The sequence below is a fragment of the Otolemur garnettii genome, unplaced genomic scaffold, assembly GCF_000181295.1.
Source record: "Otolemur garnettii isolate 467f Iridium unplaced genomic scaffold, OtoGar3 scaffold00108, whole genome shotgun sequence".
Taxonomy (NCBI): Eukaryota; Metazoa; Chordata; class Mammalia; order Primates; family Galagidae; genus Otolemur; species Otolemur garnettii.
Window position 1 is genome coordinate 885,961 of NW_003852503.1, and position 4,564 is coordinate 890,524.

At 47.7% G+C, this 4,564-nt stretch overlaps 1 protein-coding gene across 2 annotated transcripts in view; it reads left to right on the forward strand.

The window, feature by feature from the left end:
* Nucleotides 1-4,564, forward strand: part of EI24 (EI24, autophagy associated transmembrane protein) — a 25,803-nt gene that overhangs the window by 6,179 nt on the left and 15,060 nt on the right. The window contains exon 1 of one of the 2 annotated variants that reach the window (XM_003796771.3): nucleotides 1,452-1,536. The exons of the other annotated variant lie outside the window; for it this stretch is intronic. The gene's annotated coding sequence lies outside the window, so the exon portion shown is untranslated. Of the gene's footprint in view, nucleotides 1-1,451; nucleotides 1,537-4,564 lie in introns of those variants that run through there. 2 annotated transcript variants of the gene reach the window in all.

Genomic DNA, 4,564 nt, shown 5'->3' on the forward strand with positions numbered 1-4,564 from the left:
ACTCCTGGGCTCAAGTGATTCTCTTGCCTCAGCCTCCCAAGGAGCTGAGACTACAGGTGCCCGCCACAACGCCCAGCTATTTATTATTATTATTACTATTATTGTTGTTGTTGTTGTTGCAGTTTTTGGCTGGGGCTGGATTTGAACCTGCCACTTCCTGTATATGCGGCTGGCACCCTACTCCTTTAGCCACAGGTGCCGCCCCCAGCTATATTTTTAGAGACGGGGGTCTCGCAGTTGCTCAGGCTGTTCTCCAACCTGTGAACCCAGGCAATCCACCTGCCTCGCCTCTCAGAGTGCTAGGATTATAGGCATGAGCCACCCCGCCCCAACCGCCTATTTTATCACATCTTAATCACAAATAGGAAATTTGTGAGAATACTCCTAGATCTCTTTTCAGTGAAGGTATTATCGCCCATCTCTGATAGGTGTCCTCCCTATCAGAGTTTCCATTTATAAATCCTAGGTTGGACCATTACTTCTTGGTTCCTACTCTTTTTGACACTTCCGAATCCTTCATTCCCTTTCCATAATCTTGTTGGTTTTACCTTCGTGCGTCTTCTTCCTTAAACAGAAGTTAAAGTTTCAGCCTAGGGGTAGGGGGCTATTTTATTTTATTTATTTGTTTTTTTGAGATTGAGTCTCACTCAGAGTGCCCTTGTGTCATAGCTCGCAGCAACCTCAAACTTCTGGGCTCACGTGATCTTCTGGCCTCAGCGTTCCAAGTAGCTGGGACACCCTTGAGCAAGGACACCTGCTCCAGGACACCCAGGTAATTTTTCTGTTTTTAGTAGAGACCAGGTTTCACTCTTGCTCAGGCTGGTCTTGAACTTCTGAGCTCAAGCAATCTGCCCTCTTTCACCTCCCAGAGGATTATAAGTGTTAGCCACTAAGGCTGCTGGCTAGTTTATTCTAGAATGGGGCTGGAAGTTGGGTCAGGGAGTAGACGCCAACACCTTCCCAGTACATACAACTGGAAGACATTCACGAGTCCTGAGTATTTGTTCTGTCATGATCTGGACATCTAGAGCTACTAGATATAACAATCTGATTCTGTAGGTGGCCCCCACAGTAGCAGGTTTAAACAAAGCCAGAGGGGGTGGAAAGGAGAGAAGAGATGGGGAGTGATAGAGGGTGGGAACAGGGGAGAAAGACAAGCGATGCAGTTGAGTAAACCTGGTGGGCAAAGAAAGAACAGGACAAGGGATCAGTATACACTAGGTCAGGGAGGAGGTGAGGCGGTGGCGCCCGGCCGCCAGGCGGAGCCGGGAGTCTCTGATCCGACTACAATTCCCAGGCTGCGCCGCCCCGCGCCGCCTGCCCGCTCGGCTGCCGGGCCCCGCCCCCTCCGCCCCGGCGGCTCCTCCGCGCCGCCCGACTTCCCGGCGGCCCCGTGCGGCCCGGGCATGCCCAGTGCGGGCGCAGCGGCCCCGGCCCTGGGAGCGCCCGGGCGGAGCGGGCGGCCGGGCGCGGAGGAGCCGAGCGGCCCCGTGGAGGGCGAGGGGCCGGGCCGGGGCAGCGGCGGCGGAGCTGCCGGTAAGTGCGGGCTGGGCCGAGCCAGGTCCCCGGGTCGCCGCGCAGCCCATCCGGGCGTGCGGGGGACAGGCAGGGCAGGCCCGGCCCCATGGTGGGTTTGTGAGGTTCCCGGGGCCGGGGCTGCGGAGAGGACCCTTGGCAGCACCGGCCCTGGGAGCCGGGCAAGGCCGGGGAGCGGCTCTGCCCCAGGTGCGGCGCGGATATCTTTAGCTCGCCGTGTGACTGGGGTGAGAGTGGTCCGCATCTGGTGCACAGCTGTGGCTCGGGAGGGAGACCAGTTTTCAGCCGAATTGTCTGGGAGTTGTCTGGGAATTGTCTGCCGAATTGTCTGGGGGAGACGGCACTGAGTGGGAAGCCTCGGATATGGTCCACGGAGCCCGGTGAGAAGTGAGGATGTTTACCTTTCCTGTACCTGGAGTGGGTATGACGGCTTCCTCCTTTCTAGGGCTTGGGTTTAATGGCTCAGAAATGAAAGTGCGGGACTGTTTCTCAGCACATGCTTAAGGGATTCTGATGACTGTTAGGAATTTAGTGGCCAGATGTATTTAAGGTTTAAGAGAGATTGTTTGCCGATGGGATGCTCAGGTTAAACCAAAATCTTTGCTCAGCTTAAGTAAAAACTCTGGACCCAGGGTTAGAACACCAGGGTTCTGAAGTTTGCTGTAGCTGCCATTCTCTCGCTGTAACTTTTGTCAAACCATTTGACATTTGGAACTCACTTTTCCCACCTGTTAAATGATAGGAACCAGATGCATCTTAATTCAGTCCTGTTCTCTTGTAGGATTTCTCTGCTATTCAGTCTGTGTGTGGTTTCAGATTGTGGCAAGTTATTTTTGTCCATGCCTCAGCTATTTGTGAAACTGGATAATTCACCAAATGTATTCTTGTAGGATCTCAGTATAGGAGTATATTTGAAGTGTCTTATCCTTCAAAGGCCACTGTTGATCACTGGATACCCTGCCACTCAGTACCTGCAGAAGCCAGGTGTTAACTGACTGAGGTTCAAGCACCACAGCTGTTCTGGCCCTAAGACAGACATTTTTCAAGATCCTCTTTCTTATATCTTAGTGGGATTATGTTTATATAGAATTTTGAGTTTCTATTTTCATGTTGCGTTCTACATTAAAAAAAAAAACCTATGAACCTATGAATTAAAGTCTTAATTTATAGATGAGCAAGTAGCTACTTAAGAGGGTGGGTCCATGATAGTCTTTACAAGCTAGTGTCTTGCATGTCACCACCGAGCATTTGCTACTCACCCACCTCAGAGCTACCCTTACCACAACCCTCAGAACAGTGTTGATATGGCTATACTTTTTTTGTTTGTTTGTTTTGAGACAGAGTCTCACCTTGTTGCCCTCGGTAGAGTGCGGTGGCATCACAGCTCCCAGCTCTTGGACTTAGGCGATTGTCTTCCCTCAGCCTTCCCAGTAGCTGGGACTACAGGTGCCCACCACAACGCCCAGCTATTTTTGGTTGCAGTTGCCACTGCTGTTTTAGCTGCCCAGGGCTGGGTTTGAACCCACCAGGCACCACTCCACCTATTTTCTTGTTGCAGTTGTCCTTGTTTAGCTGGCCCGGGCTGGGATTGAACCCACCAGCCTCGGTGCATGTGGCTTGCTCTGTAACCACTGTGCTATGGCTATACTTACATGATTAGAATTCTGAGGTATTTGTTTTTAGGAGGGGAGAGTGGGAGTATTAACTTAAGTTTAATTAAGTTTCTTACCCTAGAAACTTCTTTATCTGAAGTGAGCCCATCTGGGTAGGATTTGACTTAAGGAGCAGATGGTACATGGTGTTGTGCAAGTTGCTATCCTATTGCTGTATTCCCAGTTCTTCCAGCTCTGAGTGGCATTAGTCCATTTCGGTCAGTGAGGTGCTGTTTAAAGGTCAGGGGAAAGTGTGCTTATGTTTTGAAATTTGAGGTTTATACAAGCTGCTTGTGTAATTCTGTCATTATATTATGGTCATACATCTTACTTAAATTGAGAATTCCAAAGCTTGTTTTAGTAGGGGTGGGGATTGGGGTAGGGTTGGTAACTTTAGAATCTAAAATTCTTAAAAAAATTCTGAAACTGGATTTTCTATTCATCTGTAAAAAAAGTTAAATGAAAGAATTATATATATATATATATTTTTTCTTTTTTGGTGGGGGAGACAGAGTCTCTGTTGCCCCAGGCTAGAGAGTTGTGACATCCTAAGAGTACTAGGATTACAGGTGTGAGCCACTGCACCCAGCTGAAAGAATAATATTTTAAGAATATTTACACATATGAACTCTCAAGTTCTTAATTTTTTTTTTTTTTTGAGAGACAGAATCTTACTCTGTTGCTCTAGGCTAGAGAGTACCGTGACATCAGCCTAGTGTACAGCAACCTCATAACTCCTGGGTTCAGGCCATCCTCCTGCCTTAGCCTCTCAAGTAGCTGGGACTACAGTCACCCCAGCTCATTTTTCTATTAGTAGAGACAGAGTCTTGCTCTAGCTCAGGCTGGTCTTAAACTCCGGAGCAGAAGTAATCCTCTCACCTCAGCAAATCAGAATGCTAGAAACATAGGTGTGAGCCCCTGTGCTGGCCTACTTCTTAATTTTTTAAACTAAATTTCCCATTCACTTGAGAAATAGTGAGAAAGCTTTACTGTTGTAAGAGAGAGGGTGTATGTGTGTAGGGGTAGGGAGTTTCCAGAAAATATCTAGCCACGTAACATAAAAAATAGTATTAACAATGGCTGGATACTTTTTGGACAGCACTCATATATACTTGTATGTATCTATGAAGTTTGAGGGTCCTACTTTATAATCCATTGTTTGTTGCATGTTTATTAAAGTTATGCATATAACTTTCCAGTGTGCTGGAAGGTTCTGTGTATGGTAGAAATACATATTTAGTAATTTTTTTTTTAATTGAATGATAACTATGTACATTAATGCACTTCTGGGGTACAGTGTGGGGTTTTCACATGCAATCTGAAATACTTCCATCAAACTGGTCAACACAGCCTTCATGTCATTTTCTCAGTTATTG